The sequence below is a fragment of the Triticum urartu genome, unplaced genomic scaffold, assembly GCF_003073215.2.
Source record: "Triticum urartu cultivar G1812 unplaced genomic scaffold, Tu2.1 TuUngrouped_contig_7954, whole genome shotgun sequence".
Taxonomy (NCBI): domain Eukaryota; kingdom Viridiplantae; phylum Streptophyta; class Magnoliopsida; order Poales; family Poaceae; genus Triticum; species Triticum urartu.
This window is the reverse complement of record NW_024118850.1, coordinates 1-8,206: the sequence shown is the minus strand read 5'-3', so window position 1 is coordinate 8,206 and position 8,206 is coordinate 1. Positions and strand designations below refer to the sequence as shown.

The 8,206-nt window shown below is 48.9% G+C and overlaps 1 pseudogene; it reads right to left on the bottom strand.

Annotated features, from left to right (window-relative positions):
• Positions 1 to 1,997: 1,997 nt before the first annotated feature.
• On the bottom strand, positions 1,998 to 3,478 carry LOC125531719 (annotated as a pseudogene).
• Positions 3,479 to 8,206: the final 4,728 nt, after the last annotated feature.

Genomic DNA, 8,206 nt, shown 5'->3' with positions numbered 1-8,206 from the left:
GCTGCAGGAGGATGTGGGTATTGATGAAGATGTGAACCATCGAATCAAAGCCGGATGGATGAAATGGCGCCAAGCTTCTAGCATTCTCTGTGACAAGAGAGTGCCACAAAAGCTAAAAGGCAAGTTCTACAGGACGGCGGTTCGACCCGCAATGTTGTATGGCGCTGAGTGTTGGCCGACTAAAAAGCGACATGTTCAACAGTTAGGTGTGGCGGAGATGCGTATATTGAGATGGATGTGTGGCCACACGAGGAAGGATCGAGTCAGGAATGATGATATACGAGATAGATTTGAGGTAGCACCAATTGAAGAGAAGCTTGTCCAACATCGTCTGAGATGGTTTGGGCATATTCAACATGGGAGGAGTCCGTTAAGAGAGACCTGAAGGATTGGAGTATCACCAAAGAGTTAGCTATGCAGGCTTTGTTGTTGTTGTTTCACCTCCAGGTCTCTCTTAACGGACTCCTTCCATGTCAAATTCGGTCTACCCCGCCCTCTCTTGACATTCTCCGCACGCTTTAGCCATCTGCTATAGACTTGAGCTTCTGGAGGCCTGCGCTGAATATGCCCAAACCATCTCAGACGATGTTGGACAAGCTTCTCTTCAATTGGTGCTACCCCAACTCTATCTCGTATATCATCATTCCGGACTCGATCCTTCCTCGTGTGGCCACATATCCATCTCAACATACGCATCTCCGCCACACCTAACTGTTGAACATGTCTCCTTTTAGCCGGCCAACACTCAGCGCCATACAACATCGCGGGTCGAACCGCCGTCCTGTAGAACTTGCCTTTTAGCCTTTGTGGCACTCTCTTGTCATAGAGAATGCCAGAAGCTTGGCGCCACTTCATCCATCTGGCTTTGATTCGATGGTTCACATCTTTATCAATACCCCCATCCTCTTGCAACATTGACCCCAAATACCGAAAGGTGTCATTCCGAGGTACTACCTAGCCATCAAGGCTAACCTCCTCCTCCTCACACCTAGTAGTACTGAAACCGCACATTATGTACTCGGTTTTAGTTCTACTAAGCCTAAACCATTTCGATTCCAAGGTTTGTCTCCATAACTCTAGCTTCCTATTTACCCCCATCCGACTATCGTCAACTAGCACCACATCATCCGCAAAGAGCATACACCATGGGATATCTCCTTGTATATCCCTTGTGACGTCATCCATCACCAATGCAAAAAGATAAGGGCTCAAAGCTTACCCTGAGGCAGTCCTATATTAATCGGGAAGTCATCGGTGACTACATCACTTGTTCGAACACTTGTCACAGCATTATCGTACATGTCCTTGATGAGGGTAATGTACTTTGCTGGGACTGTGTGTTTCTTCAAGGCCCACCACATGACATTCCGCGGTATCTTATCATTGGCCTTCTCCAAGTCAATGAACACCATATGCAAGTCCTTCTTTTGCTCCCTATATCTCTTCATAAGTTGTCGTACCAAGAAAATGGCTTCCATGGTCGACCTCCCATGCATGAAACCAAACTGATTTTTGGTCACACTTGTCATTCTTCTTAAGCGGTGCTCAATGACTCTCCCCCATAGCTTCATTGTATGACTCATCATCTTAATTCCACGGTAATTAGTACAACTCTAAACATCCCCCTTGTTCTTGAAGATTGGTACTAATATACTCCGTCTCCATTCTTCTGGCATCTTGTTTGCCCGAAAAATGAGGTTGAAAAGCTTGGTTAGCCATACTATCGCTATGTCCACGAGACCTTTCCACACCTTAATGGGGATACAATCAGGGCCCATCGCCTTGCCTCCTTTCATCCTTTTCAAAGCCTCCTTGACCTCAGACTCCTGAATTCGCCGCACAAAACGCATGCTGGTCTCATCAAAGGAGTCGTCTAGTTCAATGGTAGAACTCTGATTCTCCCCATTGAATAGCTTGTCAAAGTACTCCCACCATCTATACTTAATCTCCTCGTAGTTCACCAAGAGTTGGCCCGCTCCGTCCTTAATGCATTTGACTTGGCCAATATCCCTCGTCTCCCTTTCTCGGATCTTGGCCATCTTATAGATGTCCCTTTTGCCTTCCTTCGTGCCTAACCATTGGTAGAGGTCCTTATATGCCCGACCCCTTGCTTCACCAACAGCTCGCTTTGCGGCCTTCTTCGCCATCTTGTACCTCTCTATGTTGTGTGCACTCCTATCCAGGTATAGACATCTGAAGCAATCTTTCTTATCTTTAATTGCCTTCTGAACATCATCATTCCACCACCAGGTATCCTTATCTTCACTTCTCCTTCCCCTGGACACTCCAAACACCTCCGAGGCCACCTTACGAATGCAAGTCGCCATCTTCATCCACACGTTGTCCGCATCCCTCCTTCCTCCCAAGGGCCCTCCTTAATGACCCTCTCCTTGAACGCCTGAGGTACCTCCCCCTTGAGGTTCCACCACTTTGTTCTAGCGACTTTGCCATGCTTATCCCGCCAGACACGAATCCTAAAGCGGAAGTCAGCAACCACCAGCTTATGCTGGGGTACAACACTCTCTCCAGGTATCACCTTACAGTCTAGGAATGCACGCCTATCTTCTCTTCTCGAGAGGATGAAATCAATCTGGCTAGAGTGTTGGCCACTATTAAAAGTCACCATATGTGATTCTCTCTTTCTAAAGAGGGTGTTAGCTACAATCATGTTGTAGGCTAGAGCAAAGCTTAAGACATCTTCTCCTTCTTGATTCCTGATGCCATAGCCAAAGCCCCCATGCGCCCCTTCAAAACCTGTGTTAGATGAACCCACGTGGCCATTGAGGTCTCCTCCTATGAAGAGCTTCTCACCAATGGAACACTCCTAACCATGTCTTCCAGGCCTTCCCAGAACTCCCTCTTGGTGTTCTCATTGTGGCCTACTTGCGGGGCATACACGCTGATCACATTGAGAACCAAGTCCTCAACTACCAGCTTGACCAGGATAATTCGGTCTCCACGTCTCTTGACGTCTACCACTCCATACTTGAGGATCTTGTTGATCAAGATGCCTATGCCATTTCTGTTTGCACCCGTCCCCGTGTACCACAACTTGAAGCTGGTATCTTCCACCTCCTTCGCCTTCTGTCCTCTCCATTTGCTTTCTTGGACGCAAAGGATATCAACACCTCTCTCACGGCTGCATCAACTAGCTCCGAAGCTTACGTGTCAGAGATCCTACGTTCTAGCTACCTAAGCGAATCCTCCTAGGCTCGGCTAGCTTCCTTACCCTTCGCACTCGTCGAGTCAAATGCGAAGACCCTTGCTCATTCTCCACTACATCCGGGCGCTGATGTAGCGCGCCACTAAGGATGAGACGACACGATCCTCGCTCACTTGCCACCATATCCGGATCAATATACAGCGCGCCACCTGGGGGGTCACGGCCCGGCCCTTGCCCATTTTCCACCACACCCGGGTTCCGATGTGGCGCGTCGCTCAGAGGGTTACGCCCCAACAAAAATCTTTTGGGGTTCATCTCCATAAGAGTGGCTGAGTTTTTATGTTGGCTCGCCAAGCCTATCACAACCCTCCTCCTTTACCCAGGCTTGGGACCGGCTATGTTGAGACAACATAGGCGGAGTCCCATGCCTCTCGCGGAAGCAAAAATAAAAATAAAATGAAAACACATTTTTCTGTTTCCGAGAGGTATAGCCTTGCCTCTCACAGAAGCAAATTCATGCCTCTCGCAAAACAAAACGTGCCTCTCGCGGAAGCAAAACCGTGCATCTCCTGAAGGAAAAAGAAATAGAAAATGCGTTTTTTTGTTTCTAAGAGGCATGGTCGTGCCTCTTGCGGAAGCAAAACCGTGCCTCTCACGAAAGCAAAGTTGTGCCTCTTGCCAAAAGCAAAAAAACATGTTCTTCCGCATATTTTTTTTCAATTTTTTTGGTCGAGGAGCTAAGAAAGATCGATTGAAAACCGAAAGGCGAAAAAATCATTAAAAAGCAAAAAATGCGTGTGGAAAAATAAAATAAAATAAAAATCTGGAGGAAGTGCCTAGAGAGCGACACATGACATTGGCTGAGAGCGCGCCACGGGCGGTGGCGTGCTCTCAGTCTACTCCAAGTGACCCTTGGGGAGGCCGCCAACGAGCTCTCCTCATCTAGTTGCTCCCTTTCAGTTGTTTCTATTTTTGCGTCTATTTGTCGAGCAATGGGTCAGGACCGTTTAATGTTGCCCATATTATTGCCTTGTTTGTTATTAGTGTTATGAGCCAGGCTCCCAGTTGGTGGACTCCTGCATCGACATGGCGCTTCGAGATGACGACGAGGAGCCGTCGCAGAGGTAGTGCAGAATGCGCCCGTGTGACTTTGGCACGGGGGACGGAGGCGAGCGACACTCCTCCTTCACGGCGTCCTACGAGGATGACGGACCCAGAGTCCGAGGGCAGCATCTCCACGAGCCGCCAGATCACGCCCCGGAACCTCCTGCCGGCGCCGATGCCCAGGACTTGCCCATTGTCGGAGATGTGGAGGGGGTATGGCGAGGAGGAGGAAGGAGCAGGAGGAGGAGGAAGTAGGAGGATGCAATGTGGACGGCGCCGGAGCGCTGCTTAAATAGCCACGGCCAGACCATGCGAAGGCCGGTCAGCCACTTCAATGCGGCACAACAGTCGGAGTTGGAGTGCCTAAGATAAATTGTGTATGTAGACCCTATGTGTTTATTTACTTCGCATGTTAGCTTTGTCTTGGGTCAAACCTTCTAAGTTTATACACACAAAAACGAATCATCATTCCATATATTTTCGTACTCCTACAATATGTCTTACTATTATTATGAAAGTTCATATACACCAGATGAGCTTCATGCAAACACGACAGATTTTCATTACATTTCAAACTTCTATTGGACAGAAAAATAAAAGAAACCCGACCCTAAACCTTTTCTACGGCAGCGACCGACATCCTCCATCTGCCATCTTCATGTATGGGGGCGAGCTTCAAGACCCGTGAAGTGAAGCTGCGGTCTCCGGCAAGGAAGAGTAGAACACAGGAGACGGATCGGCTAGTTGGCACACCATGCTCTGCTGCCTCCCATGCCCTACTCATCCTCAGAGGAGTCCCCGACCTCGGCGGTGCCATTGGACGTGAGGTCGATGATGATGGACGTGGACGGTCCGTCACTTCACCTTCCACATGTGCCACCGAACGTTGGACGGCGACAAGTAGGACGCGTGGCTGACGGTGCTCCCGTCGTCGGCCGCCAGCGTGGCCAGTGGCGGCACCACGGTAGGGGCGAGTATGGTCGGCCGCCCCAGGTAGCCGGAATCACGTACGCAAAAAATACGATTCGTTTTGTATGCATATACGGTCACAACCCAGCCCAGTTATGCCATAGCCCCTAGGATGCCCCGATCAAAAGGATGCCCCGATCAGGTACAGGAACTCCCCAATCGAGCAAGGCAGACAGCGAGCGTAACCTAGCCGTCACCGCCACACCATATAGCTTTGCCTCGCCGGCTGCAGGCTGCGGGCCACCAGGCACCTGATCCAGTGTCCCCCCCCCCCAAAAAAAACAAGGCACCTGATCCAGATCCGCGGCTGGGCGAACCAAAAGAAGCAGTCCCGGGCCCGGCCGGCGTGGGAAGAAGCAACAACGGCACATCATCCAGCTCATACAAACGGTCAGCTGCATTTTGCAAAATTAGAAACCAGCATGTACACAACAACGGACAGTCCAACTCATTTTCTTACTGACATTGACCTTTGTTTCTAGCCAATTATTGAACATGGTGATGTTGTAATGTACGGAATCTATAAAAGAATGTAACCAACTGCTGGTTATTTTGGAACTCCTCAAACTAGTGAATCTTTTTTTTCTTCTAGAATACCCCCAACTACTGAATCTCAAGTGACCATTGAAGCCAGTTCCATGTTATAGTAGGACAGAGGGAGTATATTGATATGCAGCTTGTTCACCTATTGTGCATATCTTTAGTCATAGAGTTGGACATTTTGGGCCATGGAATGAATGATTCAAGCGGCAGGATTCCATGTTAGTAGTTCTCTATGACATTTATGTTGTATTTTGTGTTTTTTGGTGGTTAAATCACCTAGTTTTTGAGAATCTTTAACTATTCTAAATCTAATTATGTTGAATTTTTTAGTGCATCTTGATTCATATTCGAATTTTATGACTTCTAGTTGAGTGGACTTGCATTTGTCCAAGAAAACATTAGACCTTAAACATTTCGCCCCGGCTAAGTTCAATTCCTGGATCCGCCACTGAGCGTGGCCACTGCTTGTGTGGTTGCGTGCGCGTCCGGCTACACTTCTATTGCGTTGCAAGCGGCGACTTGAGCGAGGGCGGCGACCTCGAGCTTCATCCCCAATGACAAGCTCTCCCGCAGAGCGTTCACGCTCGCGGTCATGGTGGATGTGGTGCCAGGTAGCAGGAGGATGTGCTATGGTGTGGAGTTTAGCTGGGCGTTGCCGCTTTAAGTAGCGCATTCCGGTGAGGCCAAGTGTCCGGGTGCGTCATTAAGTCGCCGGAGTTGGTTCCTCGTGCACCGAGCCTCTTAATGATGACATACAGACGGATGACATGAATGCGGGCAGCTAGCGCCTGCTGGGAACGCACCATGCAACGATGCGAGGGACGAGGGTTTTTGGTGTGCCAGGGTAGTCAGTTGCAGTTGTGACAACGTTGGAGATGCCCTTTGCTCACATGCGATACCCACATGTCATTGAAAAAGCAAGACGACCCGACATGGTCTTAGGTCCTGGGGATGCAATTGGCCGCGCTAGAACACTTCGCGGACGCGTCGCGGCATGCACGCACTTCGGTGCCCCGTGCATTCTCGACGAGCCGGGTGTTGATCTACTGGTCGTGCCACAGCGCTAACACCAGCCTCGACACCCTGAAGCCAAGCGTGTCGTTCATCATGGTCGCCGTGTCCAGAGGCGGTGCGGGAGCTGCGCACGTTGCTGGCCCCCACGACCCACATGAACAGTTGCCGGTGGCGAGGAGGTCGTGGGCCAACTTCTCCATTGGACTAGTCTGCGCCACATCATCCCGACAGGTGTGCCTCACATGTCGGTTTCCCTATTTTCCAGGCCAAATTCAAGCGTCAGTGCTCCATGTTACACATTAGATGCAGAACAGGTGATTTTTGTGCCCTGGTTCAAATGTGGTACAATACCAAGTTGTTACCCTAGTCCCAAGTGTGGTGGTTTTCACTAGTACATCGAGGTGCTATACAAACGGTTTTTAACCCCTTTCCGCAATGGCATTTGGAACCGTCGCCAAGTGAGCATGGGCAATAGGGGCCCACACGACCCAGAAACCATCGGGGATATGCCCTCCTGGCACACACGCTCGGCAAAATAAGGTCGTGTGCGACCGACGAGCGATCAAATACATTTATACGTACAATAGTGCTAAAAAACTACAATTATACATGTGAAATCGTTTCCGGTCATAAGTACATCCCACACTGTCAGTCCCCGTTAAATGTTTCCGTTCGTATATACATCCCACACAGTGATAGAGGCAAGGGTGTCCCGATCTTTCGATGAGATGATAACTATCGATTTGGTGGAGACAACTTTGACGATCCGACTACAAACGTGCACGACGTTGCGCCTTAGCAATCACTAAACCAATCTCCTGAGGTTACCGACAATGTCGGAAGCACGATTAGCCTGGCCACGAAGGTCTATTCCTGCAAGCAATCGAAGAAGAAGCAAGAATATGATAATGCAATTGATGACCCACAAGTATAGGGGATCTATCGTAGTCCTTTCGATAAGTAAGAGTGTCGAACCCAAAGAGGAGCAGAAGGAAATGATAAGCGGTTTTCAGCAAGGTATTCTTTGCAAGCACTGAAATTATAGGTAACAGATAGTTTTGTGATAAGATAATTTGTTACGAGCAACAAGTAACAAAAGTAAATAAAGTGAAACAAGGTGGCCCAATCCTTTTTGTAGCAAAGGACAAACCTGGACAAACTCTTATATAGAGAAAAGCGCTCCCGAGGACACATGGGAATTATCGTCAAGCTAGGTTTCATCACGATCATATGATTCGCGTTCGGTTCTTTGATAATCTGGTATGTGGGTGGACCGGTGATTGGGTGCTGTCCTTACTTGGACAAGCATCCCACTTATGATTAACCTCTATTGCAAGCATCCACAACTACAACAAAAGTATTAAGGTAAACCTAACCATAGCATGAAACATATGGATCCAAATCAGCCCCTTA